Consider the following 18,275-nt stretch of genomic DNA (forward strand, 5'->3'; position numbering starts at 1 on the left):
GTAACACTCTGTATTGTGAGGCGTGCATTTGTGTGCAGGACTTACATTACTTTGTACTACAGCAGAAGGATTATATACTAGTAACAGTACTACATTCCTATGTGCACGACCTATACTGTATACATTTCATATAATAACATATCATAATGTATACTTGAGATTTATGCATTAAATGCCCATGAACAAGTGAGATGACTCCCGAAATAAGCATTCTCTCCCGATGTTTAGTAGAGTTAGATATTAAAGGTGTTTTCAGTGTAAGGCACTTACTGTTTTAAGCTCAGTGCAGTGGCTTTTGTTTTCTGACTGTGAAGGATTACAATGGATTTGAGAGATGTGAATCAGAATTTCGAGGAGGTGCTTTATTGAAGAGTCTGCAGGGTTCGCACAGGGCTGGCTCTCTGGCTGGGGGCATGTTTACCTAAGACTCCAAATAGGAGAGTGGAGATATGAGGACCTAGCGCAAATATTGTGCCCGGCTCATTTCCTGGTATTGCCCACATTTACATTCAAAAGGGAGGTGTGGGGAGTGAAGGCTGTGTAGGTTTAGAGGCAATTCTTTTTATTATGCCCAGTACTTGTTACGTTTTGTCCCTCAAAATGAGAACACAGGATGCATTTCTAAGGAAAGAAAGCCCCTAAAGGGGTTTGTCTATTCTCAACTTTAATTAAATACACATTTTAAATATCGCATTTGTAAGCATAGCAGCACTGGAATTTCTTTTCAGCATTTTATTGAAAAGTAGGGAAATATTGGAGCATTCCAACTGGGGAAGGAAACTAAGCTTCTCTTTTGAAGCTCCAGCTGCACTTAGGTCTAATGCGAAAGGCAGTATTTGCTTTAGCCGCTTCCTGACTTTTCGATGAGATGTGGAAACTAGAAGTTAGCAGGATTCCAAAGCTGAGAGTCAAATCCTAGGTCCATGCCCTTGGCTCAGTCCCTGTCTTCCAGAGATGGCATCCTGAGTAAAGACAAACACTGCTGGTTTTTCTCTTCCTCCAGATCAGGTAGTGGAATGACAAGTGACTGTCATTCTGCTGCTACGGAGAATGCGCACTCAGAGGAAGAGAGTGGTACGTAATACATCGCTGGATGGCGGGGCTGTGGTACCTTGCACACACAGGAAGCCTCCTTGGGAGGGCCCCATATGGCAGGCCCCGTCAGTGCTCAAGACCCGGCCTCCTTCTGTGCCTTGTCAACCTGCCACCACCCTGCCACCAAAGTGAGCACTCTCAAACAAAAATCCTCTCCTTGAAATTCCCGTGGCCCCATGACTTATGGCAGTGGTCCTCAACCCTGACCGCACATCAGAACCACCTGGACACAACCCCACCCCAAACCTTTGCAAACAGAATTCTCAGGGACAGACAGGACACAGAAAGAAAATCTGTATTTGTAGTTTACTTTTCAAGTCTTTTACCTTTTTGGAATCAGAGATACAACTCCAGCCACACAAAAGAACTCAAGCTTCCATGATGTGTATTTCCAGAGGAATTCCATTTCCCTCCTGAATTGCCTCTGAGGAATCCTGGGTTAAAGGAGAGGAGCGATAGTTCGGTTTTCCTTGATTTTTTCTTTTTCCTGTTATACCAGCTGAGACCTCCTGCCCTCAACTTTTTCCTTGATCGGTTTGGAGGTCTCGATATCTGTCTTTGCATCACTTTACCCTCTCCATTCCCCAGGACATCGCCACCACCATGCTGTCACTGAGCAGTGGTATAGAGCTTCGGTAATAACCTGGCATAAAACTTAACTGAAGACCTTAAGGTATAAAGCTTAACTAATGCTGACACTGAGCAGTGGTGTAAAGCTTAACTAATGACCTAATGATGAAAGACAGCAATAGGAAACAACTTAATAGTCCATACCAGACACCACTGCTCCTGCGTGACTTGGCCCTTCCCACCATCAGACAAGTTAGCACCTGGTTATTGCTGTCCTGATACCCTGACCTTATCCGCCCCCTGCCTCTTCTTCCCCTCTTATCTCCTGTCCTCTACTCCAGTTTCAAGTTCTTTCCCTTTCTCTGCAACCCAAAAATCATCTCCGTCTTCCTCTGGGAACCACCCAGATGATGCCCAAGTTGAAGGCTTCTTTCCTGCGTCTGGTCTTCCCTGTGTCCGACCACACCCTTCATTTTTCAGAGCAGCTTTGCACTTTTGGCCTCAAGCTCCCCCTCAGGCAAGCCCCTCTGAGGTTTGTATTTAAGAAACATTATTAGCATGCGTTTCCTAAAGAAAGCATTCTCTGAAAACAAATTCTGTCGTTTTCTCTATATTGTCAGATTTTTAAATTGCAAATATCTTTCTTGCCGGGACTGACTCTCAAAAGCTCTCCAGATGATTCTTCTCTGTGGAAGTGTTGCTGGAAAGGGGGTCCCTACCCAGACCCCAAGAGAGAGTTCTTGGATCTTGCACAATAGAGAATTCTGGGCAAGTCCACAGAGTAAAGCAAAAGCAGGTTTATTAGAGAAGTAAAGAAACAAAGGATGGCTATTCCATAGGCAGAGCAGCCCCGAAGGCTGCTGGTTGGCTATTTTTATGGTTATTTTTTGATCATATGCTAAACAAATGATAGATTATTCGTGAGTTTTCTGGAAAAGGGGTGGAGATTTCCCCCCAGCTGAGGGTTCCGCCCCTTCTTAAGCCATGTAGAGTAAGTTCCAGTTGTTACCATGGCATCTGTAAACTGTGATGGCACTGGTGGGAGTGTCTTTTAGCATGCTAATGTGTTATAATTATCATGTAATGAACAGTGAGGACGACCCGGGTCACTTTCATGGTATTCTTGGTTTTGTCCGGCTTCTTTACTGCATCCTGTTTTATCAGTAGGGTCTTTATGACTGACCTGTATCTTGTGATACCAGTCCTGCCAACTTCCTATCTCAGCCTGTGACTAAAAACGCTTAAACTCCTGGGAATGTAGCCCGGCAGGTCTCATCTTCATTTCACCCAGTTCCTATTCAAGATGGAGTCACTTTGGTTCAAATACCTCTGGCAGAATATGCTAATGAGAGCCTAGGCCATCTTGTAGATGGACTCCTGCTTATCCCAGGAGAATCTTTTCCACCTTTTGCTCCATGTAACACCAATGTAACTTTTCCTTTGTCACACTGCTATACTTTGTACCTATCAGTCTTGAAGCAGTCATCTTGCAGTAAGGGAATTTGTCACTGAAAGGGGGTTGTCACTTTCAGACTTTCCAACTGGTCTGAGAGCACCTTGAAAGCAAGTCTTGCCCATTATGATGTCTCTGGCAGTTCAGTATGCTTGGCACAGAGGGGAGGGTTCTATCCTGTTTGCTGAATGAAGATGTGGGATGATAATGTATGCTGGATTAGGCAACAAGGAAGTCATTAGTGACAGTGGTCACTCTCAAAGAGGTGCTCATTGGGGACAGGCTGCTCCAAGAGCTGCTGCTGATGGGACCTGTACACAAGTGCTTAACTGATGGGATCCCCGCACACCTCCACTCTCTAGCCACACCCTCTGATGTGGCCTCAGCCCTAAGGAAGGATGTCATTTACTTACTGATCTACCCAGACGGTCATGGTTTTAGTTTGTCAGCGGGAGGAGCCCCCTGTGAACTCAGAGGCACTGCCCCTGTAGCAGAGTCCCTGGCTGCTATGTTGCTCCCATCTCCTGAGATAGCAGTCATGATTAGAACCCTACTGCATCACTGTATTCCATTTTCTCTGTGAAGGAGGAAAACCTATCACAGAATGAAAGGAAGGTACTTTAGGAAGGCCATCATCACCTCACATCTGAAAAAATGTTCAAAGAGCCCAAGATGTTCCACAGGCAACTCAAACTCCACATGTGCAAAATGGAAGTCTTCACCTCTCCTGGGCACATCTGCCCTCCTCCTGCGCGTCCTTCATTGGGTACACCTGGTTGCCAACCTAGAAGTCCTCCTGCATCACCACTCCTCTCAGTCTGCCCACAAGTCTTACCAGGTTCACCTTAGAAGGCTAGTTCCCATCACCACCTCCCCTTCATTCTTCCCTCACTGCCCCGCCTGGGTCCAGTATCCTCCCGTGATTAGAAAATGCTTTCCTCACAAGTTTCATTTCCAGATGCCCTCCAGATATCCTCTAAAAGCAGGATCTGATTGCCCTGTGGTATGGTTTGACTGTCACCCCACCCAAATCTCATCTTGAACTGTAGCTCCTGTAATTCCCACGCATCACAGGAAAGACCCAGTGGGAGGTTATTGAATCATGGGGGGAGGTCTTTCCCGTGCTGTTCTCATGATAGTGAATAATTCCCACGACATCTGATGGTTTTGTAAATGAGAGTTTCCCTGCACATGCTCTCACTTGCTGGCTGCCCTTTGTAAGACCTCCCTTTGTCCTTCCTTCATCTTCCGCCATGATTGTGAGGCCTCCCCAGCCATGTGGAACTGTGAGTCCATTAAACTTCTTTCCTTTATAAATTACCCTGTCTCGGGTATGTCTTTATTAGCAGCATGAGAATGGACTAATACGCCTTGCTTTAAACGCTTGCATGTCCCTCTTTACTCTCAGCCCACTGGACGCGTCCTGACTCTCTAGTTTGGTATACCAGTCCACTGACTTCTGTGCCCACCTACCCCTCTGGGCTTTTCAGCAGCACCTGCATGGGCATGGTGCTTCAGCCAGTTTCCTGAGCATGACCAGCTCCTGCAGCCTCCTTGGCTTTGCATGTGCTGTTCCCTGTGCCTGCACCCTCTCTCCTGTGTGTTGGACTCATCCCCAGATGACTCTGAATCCCCCTCTATGTTCTCTGTCCCTTTGCTGTGCAATTGTGCCCTCCTCATTGTCACACCTAGTGTCCACATCCAATCATTTATTTTTGTCTTCCCCACAGGACCTTGGTGTCATAAAAGGTGATGAGCTGTTCATTTTTCTCTCTCCACAATCTGTTGAAGTGTCTAGTATGTATTTGGTACAAAGTAAATCTTTATCAAATTGAAAGTCGATCAGGGGCTGGATGCAGTGGCTCACACCTGTAATCCCAGCACTTTGGGACGCCAAAGTAGGCAGATCACTAGAGGCCAGGAATTCGAGACCAGCCTGGTCAACATGGTGAAACCCTATGTCTACTAAAAATACAAAAAATTAGCTAGGTGTGGTGGCACGTGCCTGTAGTCCCAGCGACTCAGGAGGTTGAGGCAGGAGAATCACTTGAACCAGGAGGTAGAGGTTGCAGTGAGCCAAGATCACACCACTGCACTCCAGCCTGGGCAACAGAGAGAGACTCTTGTCTCAAAAAAAAAAAAAAAAGAAAAAAGAAAAAAGGCTATCAGCAGGGACCTCAACAGCTGTACAATGGAATAATGGAATAGCAGGCAACTACCAACAATGATTTAGCTCCACACATATTGATGATAATTTCAGGGTGATATTTACAATGTACCTTTTTTTTTTGTAAAAGGTAGAAAAATAACTCTTTACATTTGCTTTTGGGTATCTGAATGTAGAGAAACATATGGAGGAAATCCTTGATTGACCCAGTGAGCGAGGTTGGAGGAAGGAGAGGAAGGGTGATTTTCTTTATAACTCTATTGTTTGACTCCTCACAAAGAGCTTTATTGCTTCTGTAAAACCAATTAGGCAAAATCAAGTAAATGGTTGCTGAATGATTAAATAGCCTTCAGGAAAGAAGTTTTCAGAAAAGGAGGAATACTGTTTCTGTTTCTTCTGAAGAAAACCAAAATTGGCAGAAAATATAACTACGGTATTATTATTCACTTTGCAAAGGATTTTTCTCTACCCTAAAAGAATCTTCATGAGCTTCTTTTTAAAAGGCGTCTCCGGTAAAGCTCTGACGCATTTCATCCTCTTCCTCATGTCATTAACTGCAGCGCTTGACAGAGGGTGGGACTGAGAAAGAGAAAGTTTTAAGAGTCGGTGCCAATTGAAGATCAATCTGCAATGAGATAAGCTCCATTGATATTATAATGTAATTATGGGAGGAAATTATTACATTGAAAAAATTCAAAGTTCACCTAGCTTTTCTGGAGGAGAGGCACCAGAGGAGCCTACTGGAAGGAGAAGAGAAGGTGTCCCCCTTCCCAGGGCTGGGGACCACAGGCAAGGCCATGGACTTGAGGGCACTTCTCCAATCTCTAGCAGATAAATTATGCCCAAATCCACATCTTACTGAGAAAGCAGGTGTCTGCAATTAGTCACGAAAGTGAGGTGGGTGGTCATGAGCAGAGAAGAAAATTTTTTTTAAATAAAAAAATAAAAATTAGGCAAAGTAGAACTTGACAGTCACCATGAAAACAGAAGAAACACTACGAAAGTGACATCATTAGCATGGCTGTGGGCCTGTCTTATCCTTTGGTCTCTAAAGCAGGAGACAATGAGAGCTACTTACTGACTCATTTTTAGTATTTGATAAAAGAAAAAAGCTAATCAATCAGGCTTACCTTATTGACTTATTAATGTCCTTGTTACTAAGGGATAATTTTAAAAAGGATTTTTCTACCAAAAGAAGGGAAATCAATCCATAGACCTCTTTGGGCTCCCACCTGCAATTTGTACAGGATAAAGTCAAGTTTAAAATAGAGAGTGCACGCGTAAGGTTGAGAAGACATCGTGCGGTGACTCCTTTGCATAACATGAAACAAGGTTGGTTGGTCTTTCTCTGTAAAGAGCAAGATAGTAAGTATTTCAAGCTTTCTGGGCCAAGAAACATAATCAAGAAACATAATCAACGATATTATGCAGTTACTTGTATAACAAGAGCAAAACCATTTTTTCCCACAACTTTTAAAATTGATCAATTTAAAAACTTTAAATTGATCAGTTTAAAACTTTAAACTGTACTGGTACAGTTTGCATTTTATATTGTTTTAATGTGTCATGCAATAATACTCTTTTTTTTTTTTTTTTTTTTGAGACGGAGTCTCGCTCTGTCGCCCAGGCTGGAGTGCGGTGGCGCTATCTCCTCTCACTGCAAGCTCCGCCTCCCGGGTTCACGCCATTCTTCTGCCTCAGCCTCCCGAGTAGATGGGACTACAGGCGCCCGCCACCACGCCCGGCTAATTTTTTGTATTTTTAGTAGAGACGGGGTTTCACTGTGTTAGCCAGGATGGTCTGGATCTCCTGACCTCGTGATTCGCCGGCCTCAGCCTCCCAAGGTGCTGGGATTACAGGCGTGAGCCACCGCGCCCAGCCTATAATATTCTTATTAAATTTTCCTGCAAGCATTTGAAAATGGAAAAAGCATTCTTAGCTTGTGGGTCGCACAAAAACAGGTTGTGGCCTGGATTTCACCCTGGGGCCATCATTTGCCGACCCCTGACATAAAACACTTCTGAGTCATGTCAGGGTCCTTAATCAGTTAGGTCATCCAAGCTCAGACTGAACTGGGACATGGTTTCAGAATCCTCAACACTGCACACCTGCCAGAGACAACCACAGGAAGTGGGGAGGGAGAAGCTGTTGGCTCTGCAGTAGCCATCTGACGGCTGCTTGAAGGACCGTGAACTCAGTTATCACCAGCATTCTCCCTGCTCTTTCAGATCTGGGTGCAGTTGGCTCAGTCCTCCATCCCCAGCCTGGGGAAAGTCTCTCTCCCAGATTTCCGCTCCTCCTCAACAAGCTTGCATGTTGTGCCGAAGAGCAATGGCTTCTGCTGTATCAGGTCAGTTTATGAATTCACTTGCCCTTGTGAATTCACGTGCCCTTCATCCTTGCCTCATCCAGAACAGGGAATTCAATTATTTTAATATTTTACATATTTTTTTACAAGCCCACAGAATTTTAATGTAAGTTTGGAGAGACAATGGCAATTTACATGGCAGCAGTAACAGCATCTGCTCAAAGTCATTGTATAAGTCATCATCATAGCTAACACTTCCAGGAAATTGATTTCTTCTGCCAGGAGCTTTTCACATATTATTTAATCCTGCAATAGTCATTAGAAATAGGCTTTTTCTTTTTAACAGTTATTATCCTGTTTTACAAAAAAGAAATGAAGCTTAAGAGATTGAACAGCTTGCTAATCACAGAGCAAGTTAATGATAGAGGTGAATTTTGAACACTGTCAAGTCAGGCAGTGGCTTATGCCTGTAATCCCAGCACTTTGGGAGGCTGAGGTGGGTGGATCATTTGAAGTCAGGAGTTCAAGACCAGCCTGGCCAACATAGTGAAACCCCATATGTCTTAAAAATACAAAAATTAGTTGGGAATGGTGGCACATGCCTATAGTCACAGCTAGTAGCTAGACTGAGGTGGGAGGATCGCTTGAACCCGGGAGGTGGAGGTTGCAGTGAGCTGAGATTGTTTCATTTCACTCTAGCCTAGGCGCAGAATGAGACTCCGTCTCAAACAAACAAACAAACAAACACCATAATCAATGAGCCAGAACACAATGAATGAGCCAGAACACAATGAATGAGCCAGAGCCCATGCACCTAAACACAACACAGTTCTCCCTCCACAGCACTTTAATTGAACATCAGACTTTTTTTTGTTGTTGTTGTTGAAAGTTCTTCTATCACCTCCCCGGGAATTCTCACTGTCCTAACCACCTCATGGAGTGTCCTGGCTTCTAGCCACTCTCCTGGCTCCTCTCCTGGCCCATGTCTTTCTCACCTCTTCTCCCAGATTGTTTTCATGAACTCTTAGTGTCTTGATCCAACTCTTTAGAGTAATTTAGCTCTTGCCAGCTCATGTTCCCAACCTGAGCTCTAGCAGAAGCCTTCTGAGGGACATAATGTGATTTTTCAGGAAGAAAACATTGATTGGCCAATTGTATGTGGAAAGCTAGGAGAAGGCCCATAAGGAGAAGGTGGAAGAAATGAAGAACACTAGAAAATCAGAAAATTGAGGGATGTTTTTCTTTCTGAGAGAGAAGAGGGACAGTAAACAAGTGAGAGTGGAAGAAGGCAGAGAAGATGTAAGACTTTTAAAAAAAGAGGTTGCTTTGCCCCAAACTATTTAGTCAGGTCTTCTACACACAAAAACGCCTCGTGAGAAAATGCAGAATGTGGGAAATCAAGAAATGAAGAATTCACTGGAGATAGATGGTGGGAAATGAATGTAAGCTCCCTGAGCATTTAAAGAAATTCTGTAAACTTTCCATATTGGATTTTTGACACTGGACATTCTACAGGGCACAATAATGTTATCTAAATCCTTGGGAACAGGGTGAATCTACATCATAGAGTGGAAGCCACCAGAGAAGAAGAGATTCTATCTAGATATGGAGAATGAAAAAAAAAAAAAGTGTAAAGAGGGTGAGTGTATAGTCATCTGGAAGCCATGTCACAGAGAGGAGGGGAGAGATTAAAGGGGACCTGAATAAGAGCAGGATGGTGGGGCTTGAAAGGATGGGATGAACATGAGAGATGTGATGACACCGGTCAACAGAGACCTCTCTAGGGATGTCAACCAGAAAGGGGTGTAATGTAGGAAATTGGGCGTTTTTACACTTCTTTGGAAGGGCAAGAGAAATGGGCTCTGGGCTGACCTCTAGGAATGAACAACATTGCAGAATTACCCTCCTGGGAACTGCACCCCTGACTCAACAGTGGGGGAATCAAGAGACCACTTTTAGCACGATAGGTTTCTGAAAGAACCCACCCTAGCTGTGGCAGGTGCTGCGGTCACTGCAAGTACTATCTGGAGAGCTATACTAGGCTGCTCCATTTGCAACAGCAAAATGTGAAGAGCCCAGCCCCTGCCTTGCAGCCCCCGCCTTGCAGCCCCTATTGCAGCAGTGACTGGACATGGGAGCACCATTGTGCTTGCCAGCAAAAACCAGCAGAGAAAGATCTCTTCCACTTCATCCTGCCCTTCAGATTCCACACGAGTGCTTCTTATGGGGGATCTTAAATCCATTAAGAACCCTGCCCTGCCAAGCCATATTGGAGTCAGAGGCAAAAGGAAATGTCAGTAATACTACATTACTTCTTATCTATTTTTCTTTTTTTGACAGGGTCTGGCTCTGTCATCCAGGCTGGAGTGCAGTGACTCAATCATGGCTCACTGCAGCTTTGACTTCCCAACCTCAGGTGATTCTCCCACTTCAGCCTGTCAAGTAGCTGGGACTACAGGCACACACCATCATTCCCAGCTAATTTTTTTGTATTTTTTTTATAGAGACGGGGTTTTACCGTGTTGCCAGGCTGGTCTTGAACTAAAAAACTGGGCTCAAGCAATCTGTCTGCCTCCGTCTCCCAGAGTGCTGAGACTACGGGCATGAGCCACTGCACACAGCCCCCCCTTTTTTTTTTTTTTTTTTTGAGGTGGCATCTCGTTCTGTAGCCCAGGTTGGAGTGCAATGGTGTGATCTCGGCTCACTGCAAGCTCTGCCTCCCGGGTTCACGCCATTCTCCTGCCTCAGCCTCCTGAGCAGCTGGGACTACAGGCGCCCACCACCACGCCCAGCTAATTTTTTGTATTTTTAGTAGAGATGGGGTTTCACCATGTTGGCCAAGATGGTCTCGATCTCCTGACCTCGTGATCCGCCCGCGTCGGCCTCCCAAAGTGCTGGGATTACAGGCATGAGTCACCGCGCCCGGCCGAGCCACTTTTTAATTTTTCAAAATACTGCATTAAGAGTACTGATCTTGATTACTGAGTTTTTGATGCCCCTTAAATTTTGTGCCTGGGGTGCCTTGCTTGCCTCATCCTAGACCTGGCCCTATTAAGAATTCCAGTTACAAGGGAGTCTTAGAAATACCGTTTTTAGCTTTTCATCCTCTGTGGTACTGACGGCACCATGGAAGAGGCTGGGATGAAGGTAGCATCATCTACAAAAGCCATCCCTGTCAACCTGGCTAGGGCTGTGGAATCCAGCTGTTTGGTCAAACACCAGTCCAGATGTTGCTGTGAGGTATTTTAAATCAATATTTTATTTTATAAGAAAAATATCAAAATTTTTTTGAAACAGTCTCTCTCTGTCACCCAGGCTTGAGTGTCATGTCACTGTCATAACTCACTGCAACCTGGAATTCCTGGGCTCAGGCAATCTTCCTGCCTCACCCTCCCAAGTAGCTAGGACTACAGGTGTGAGTCACCACAATCGTCTAGTTTCTTCATTTTTTGTAGAGATAGGAGTCTTGCTGTGTTGCCTAGGCTGGTCTTGAACTCCTGGCCTCAAATAATCCTCCAGCCTCGACCTCTCAAAGCGTTGGTATTACAGGCATGGGCTACCATGCCGGCATTGTAGCAAATGTCAGTCACATTTTTTAGATGTGACTGACATTTAAATCTTTGAGTAAAGCAGCTGACCCTTCCTAGTGTGAGTGGCCTCATTTAATCAGTGGAAGGCTTTCATAGAAAAACCAAGGTTCCCCTCACTCCTGAGAGGTAGGAACTCTGCCTCCAGACTGCCTTCTGGCTCAAGACAACATCAGCTCTTGCTGGAATTTCCAGTTTGCCCTGCAACCTGTCTATTCCCACCACTGTGTGAGCCAATTCCTGAAAGTAAATCTTTGTCTCTATTTCTATTTCTGTCTCCGTCTCTATTGTCTCTATCCCTATCTCTATCTCTATCTCTCCTCTTTGGTTCTGTTTCCTGGGAGAACCCTAACTAATACACTCAGAGGAGGTGACAGAGGTGAAGGGTCAGTCTGCTAGCTCTACCGAGGTGGAGATGGAAGTAACAATACTGGGTAACAATAGGCTTCATACAGAAGGAGAGAAGGAGGAGGCTAAGCTGGTTCCCAGGTTCCCGTGTGGGTGACCGCGATAAGGACGACAGATACAGCACCAGATATCTCCATGAGAAAACGGTGCACATGCCACAGTACCAGATATCTCCACGAGAAAATGGAGCACGTGCCACGGTACCAGATATCTCCACGAGAAAACGGAGCACGTGCTCGTCGTCTTTGGAAGATGCAGTTCCCTGATCTCCCACATGCAGCTCTGTTCCAGTGCATGAGATCCACCTTGTGTATTTCACACATTGGTTGCTTGGGACAAGTAATTTGGTTATTTGCTTGCTTGTTCATTCATTAAATGCATGTTTATTAAGTGTGTCCTGTGTCAGGTACTATTGTAGGCTTTGGAGAAACAATAGTGAAAGAAAGCTGAGATGGCTTCTTCCATGATGTTTTCAATCTAATTCAGAGAGGTGTGACAAACACACACACATGCAAATAAAGGGAACAGTCCCAGGTAGTGATGTGTGCAGCTGGGACAGCGAAACAGGGCAGTGTGATGGAGGTACAGGGAGTAGGTGCTGCCTGACACGACCACTCACCTTGAATATGCCAGGACTCCCATCCCAGCATCACAGATGGTCTAGGTATGAGGGAACACTGAGCTGTCCTGTGTGTGACCCGCTGGAATGAAAGGAAAGAGCTCCAGGCTTATATGACAAGTTACTGAAGGGGAGCCTGAGCCCAGGACAAATGTCTGTGATGAACACCTTCTTCCTCTCTTAGTCTATTCAGGCTAAAATACCATAGGCTGGGCAACTTAGAAATACAGACTTCTTTTCCTACCCATTCTGGAAGCTGGGTGCCGGCAGATTTGTCGTTTGTTGAGGGCCTGCTTCCTGATTCCTAGACGGTATCTTCTAATGGTGTACAAATGTGGTGGAAGGAGTGAGGGTTCTCTCGAGCCTCTTTTCTAAGGGCATTCATCCCATTTATGGGGGCCCCACCTTTACGACCTTATCACCTCCCAAAGACCCTGCCCCCTAATATCATCGCCCTGGGCTTAGGATTTCAACATGTGAATCTGCAGGGGACACACATGTGCAGGCCATAGCCATTCTCCATGCTGATGTGTAATGGGCAGTCACTGAATGAGTCTCTGTGAGGCAGTGGAGGGGGAGCTGGATGGCAAGGCCCAGGCCCCGGCCGAGTCTACGAAGAGCAGCATCGGGATCTCCCGGGAGACAGAAGCTCTTTGGGGTGAAGGTGATGCCTATTCGTTGTGTTTCCAGCAGCGGCACAGTATTTGGCACACGGCAGGTCCTCTGTAAGTACTGGTTGATGAAGTAAGGAATCCCTTGGCTGAAGGTGGAGGGACCGGCTACTGCGGGACCAGAGAGCCTTTGCATTTTGGATGATTTCTTCACACTTGGGAGAAGTATTTTCCTCTTTCCATAAGACAAGTCCCAGAGCCTCCCAGGCAGGAAGGACTGTCTGGCCAAATGGCTCTGACTTTGTCTTTTTTATTTCAACACTTGCTGTCCCCTGGGGGACTACGATTCACTTTAATGCTCCCGCCAAAGTGAGGCCAGCCAGCCCTTCCTGTCTGGGAGGCTTTCCTTAGGTTTGCTGCCTTCGCCCAGCTGAGATGGCCTGGAAATTTAGGAAGACTTCTTTAAACGCGAAGGGAGTGGAAAAGACGGCTAAGCCAAGAGCGTGCATGAGGAATAAAAGCTGTCAGGTTTCTACCGTCTGGTTTTCTCATCTTTCTATAATCTTCTGGCTTTGGTCCTCCATACTATGCAGAAAGAACCCGAAAGATGAGTACACTTTTACAGACAACCCGACTCAGCCCTAGGCCCATCTTCACAAATAGGGAACAAATCTTACTTCCCTTTCACACTGAAATGGGTATTCACCATTAAGAAAAGATCACCGGATTTAACAAATCAAAGTATAGGGCACTCAGTTAAAATTTGAATTTCATGTAAGTAACACAGAATTCTTTGATATAAGTATGTCCCAAATATTGCAAGTTCCAGATGTGGCATGAGGCATACTTATCTTAAAAATGATTTGCTGTTTATCTGAAATTCAAATTTGACTGGGAGTCTTGTATTTTATCTGGCAACCCAAGGAAAAGATTTGAACCCTGCCACTAGCGTAGGGCCTTGCCACTCAGGGCTCATCCTGGGTTCCTGCCTGAGGCCTCCACACCTCCCTCTGGAGTTTGGTGGAACTTTTATAACTGTTCCAATAAGTGGCTTCTCCCTTGACTGGAGACCCTACCCACCTCCTTGCCTACACACGCAGGGGTCCTCGCCTGTCTGGACAGAATCTCAATATCTGAATCATGCATGGAGCATACCAGCCACACAACAGGAATTACCCACTTCATCACAGTTTATCTGGTCGGCATAGAAGAGCTTCGTATTTTTCTTTGGGAACACAAAACTCAGTTCCCCCAATGACCATGCTGAAAAATCTCAAGGACAGTAAGCTTCATGATAGATACAGTGGCTATTCAGACGAGAACACGTCAATTTCTCTTACATATCAGAGGATTAAACAGTCAGCCAACCCTAAGACATGCCCAGGAGCTATTTTCAGCTCTGTTTTAACCTGTTGAGCTCCAAATAGAAACTTCTATATTTTTATCTTATGTTACGCTTCCTTTGAGGGAGTCAGTCTATAGGGTAGTGAGGTTAAAAAGAAATAACTAACAACTTTCAAGAAAACAATCTAAAATAAGCACCTGTGTGGTGATTATAAAAATATACAAATTTCCTTTGCTTCTAGTGGTCATGTTGAAGCCCACACATTTGTGATGTGCATTGAGCCACACAGTTCTTTTCCATTTGCCCTTTTAGGTCAGATCTGCTAGATTTCCTCCCTCCCCCTCACATGATCAGGGCAGGATTTCTTGCTTTCTTGTGTTGAAGCACAGTGATAATACTGTTTAACCCTTGATTCAAATATCCTGGGTAATGGCCACATGCCCCATGATAAAATATGTCCAAAGATTAGCTGGAAGTCCCGGGCCTGCTTCTCTTACCAACTCTGGCTGTCTTAGTAGAGTTTACAAGTGTCTTTAGTCACCTCCCTTTCTCCTTTGCTTATGTGGGCACGAGATTTTGAGTTCTTTAATAGATTTTAAGTTTAGCAAGAACAAGGACCTTGCCTTGTTCACTGTTCTATTGGTTTGCTAGGACTACCACATAAAATATCACACACTAAGTGGCCTAAGCAACAGAAATCTATTTTCTCATAGTTCTCATAGTTCTGGGGGCTGCAAGGCCAAGATCAAGTGTTGGCTGGTTTGATTTGTGCTGAGGCCTCTCTCCTTGGCTTGCGGGTGGCCACCTTCTTTCTGTGTCCTCACGTAGTCCTTCCTCAGTGCATGAGCCCATGAGTGTTTTTGTCTGTAAAATTTCCTCTGCTTAAAAGGACACCAGTCAGTTGGATTAGGGCCCATGCTAACAACCTTATTTTAATTTAATCGCCTTAAAAATTTTATTATTATTATTATTATTTTAGAGACATGGTCTCGCTCTGTCACCCAGACTGGAGTGCGGTGGTGCAATTATGGCTCACTGCAACCTTGAACCCCTGGGCTCAAGTGGGTTCCCACTCCAACCTCCTGAGTAGCTGGGACTACAGGTGTGCATCACGACACTGGCTAGTTTTTAAATTTTTTGCAGAGACAGGGTCTCACTGTGTTGCCTAGGCTGGTTTTAAACTCTTGGCCTCATGGGATCCTCTTGCCTTGGCCTCCCTAAGTGCTGAGCCACTGTGCCTGGGCCGTAATCGCATTTCTAAAGGTCCTGTCTCCAGATACAGTCGCATTCTGAGGTTCTAGGGGTTAGGGCTTCAGTATGTGAATTTCAGAGGACACGTAATTCAGCCCGTAATAGTCACCATTAGTCCAATAACTAATGTAGTGCCTGGTACATGACAGATGATAAATCTTTTTGTACTCATTTGTTGAATGAGTTCACAAACTTTGATGATGTCACTGGTGAGGCACATTTACTTAGAGTTTCTTGTTAAGCCAGAGCATCAGATTTTTAAGCTTCTTCCTGCGCACCTTAGTGGTCATCCATTGTGTCATGGAAAGTCATCTGACCATGCATATAACTTGTGTGACACCCTCTCTTCCACAGAGGATGCTGTATAGTAAGTGTGTGCCTCACACTCTCAGGCAGAGAGCCTGTCCTGTCCACGTCGTTGCCACCTGCCCTACGCGCAGCAGGCTGCGATGGCGGCCCAGGCTCCCAGCTGTCATTCTCCAGTCCTCCTTTTGGCAAATGCTTGACATGCATCTCCACGTTTCCTTTATTTCCTTCAAATTGGGAAGGAAAAAAAAAAAATAGAATCTGTCAAAGATCTCCTGCTACTTGTGTGGGGAGAAGGGGAGCCTCAACAACTTGCCCATTGTCTAGGCGTTGCTCTACCAGTCTTTCAGGAAAAAGAAAAAAAAAAAAAAGCCCCAAAACTTTGATCCCTGGGGAGGTGAAGCGGAAGTTGATCTTCACCATTAAATTTTTTTATAGATAGCAAAGTCCATGCTTCCACCTGCATCCAAAGCACAGAGGCAGCTGGCAGAACAAAGCACCAGAGAAAAATAGCTGACCAGAATCTCTTAAATTGCCTGTGTACAGGTGCAACTTGTTTTTCATCTTGGTGGCAGCCACTAGTGATTGACAATGTTTTACCCAGAGGACTTAACCCTTTTTTCACCTAGATGAGCCAAAGAGACAAGTCTCATGGTTTAGAAAACAGTTCATACCCCTCTGTAGGTTCTAAGCCATTCAGCCCAAAGGCATGGGAACTGTACTTCAAACTAATGCCACCTGCAACAAAGGAAGGAACGACACGATGTCAGAGAAAAAGTTTGAAAAAATATATTGCTAGGTCTCTCCAGCTTTGAAGCCAAGGCTGGGACACATCTTATTTTTTTAATCAATAGATAGATGGAGACGGCATGTGACGAACGCGCCTCTGGAATGGGATGCGTTACAAGTTGAACTCTGGGTGTTGAATAAGTCTTAAGCTACCTGTTCTAGAAAACCAATCCCTTTATGCCCTCAGCTTCTGTTTTATTATTAACATTAAACAAGTTATTTTAGGTGGTAGACAAGCAGTAGAGAGGAGACGCCAGTGTGCAGCCTAGTTTAAAAACCTCCAAAGACAGAGAACTGAGCAGCTTCACTGGTCCTGAGCTGGTTTGGTTGTGTTTGCCCCAGGACTCCCACTACATCTCACCTGGGTTACTTTTCATAGTTGTGTGCAAGGACATTTGCCACTGGGGAGTCCCCCACCCAAGTGGTTGCATTTGTGTGGAGACCAGACAGAGGACTGTAGGGAGACTGCTGTCTTTCTGGCAGTCTTGAGGGAGTGTTGCTGGAGGGATGACTGGGAGATTACACTGGGATGTGGGCAATCTTTATCAAAGGAAGAAGCAGGAGTGCTACAGGAATAGCTCTCAGAAGAGTTAACCATTTGGAAAGAAGCTAAGCACAAGGGAGCAATAACCTCCTAAACACTGAGCCCTCCTAGGGAGAGAAGAGAAGTTGGTAACTGGTGATTATAAGCTAGCACTTCAAGGGAAGGCCCCAGAGCTGTGGGTGGGTGGGGGTGAGGGGGTGGGGGCGCTCCTCAGCAGGGTCCTGAGGCAAGGCAAAGAGCTTGCTTTAAAAAAATATATATATATATATTACTTTTTTTAGAGACAAGGTCTTGCTGTGTTGCCCAGGTTAGAGTGCAGTGATGCAATCAGGGCTCACTGCAGCCTTGACCTCCCAAGTTCAAGTGACCCTCCCACCTCAGCCCCCTGAGTAACTGGGACTACAGGCATGTACCACCATGCCCAGCTAATTTACTTTATTTGTAATTTAATTTTTGTAGGGATAGGGGTCTCTGTATATTGCCCAGGCTGGCTTCGAACTCCTGACCTCAAGTGATCCTCCTGTCTTGGCTTCCCAAAGTGTTGGGATTACAGATGTGAGCCACAGTACCCAACCAAGAGCTTGTTAATGAAGTGTTGGCATTGTGGATCCCATGGCTTCTCATTCTGGTAGCTGCATTGTAAATCACCTTCTTTCAGCACAAGGAACACTACAGATGAACGTTCTTGATGATGAACATGCCCGAAACATACCCTAACACAAACACAGAGCATGAGCTCAATAACTCACAGCCAGGGAGCAGTGTTTTGGCTTCTGAATGGAAAAAATGACATGTACACAACTCTGACACTTCCTTAGAGAGGCTTAGTAAAATCATCACGCTTGCCCAGCCAGGGAGCTCCCCATTCTGTGTCTTTGGCTTTGACATGGCCTTTGACATGAGTCCATGCTAGGTTGAAGGCATCTGTCTAGATGTTCAGGTCTCCATACTCACACCTGTTAACCTGGCAGTAAAATAATCAAAGGAACTCTGTGGCCTGGAAAGCAATCCATCTCAGTGATAAATCAAACCTTTTGTATGAATCTTGATGAAACCGTGTGGCCAAAAGTGATTGAATTTAAAAACTTTGAATTTTCATGAATTGTTTTGCTCTTAGACATAGATCACACCTGCTAGTGATTGTGCATGAAATAAACTACCAAGATTATGTGGGAATCATAGCCTTGGCACCATGGTGGTAATCTAAATGAGGCAGATGCTT

The sequence above is a fragment of the Macaca mulatta genome, chromosome 4 (genome assembly GCF_049350105.2).
Source record: "Macaca mulatta isolate MMU2019108-1 chromosome 4, T2T-MMU8v2.0, whole genome shotgun sequence".
Lineage (NCBI taxonomy): Eukaryota > Metazoa > Chordata > Mammalia > Primates > Cercopithecidae > Macaca > Macaca mulatta.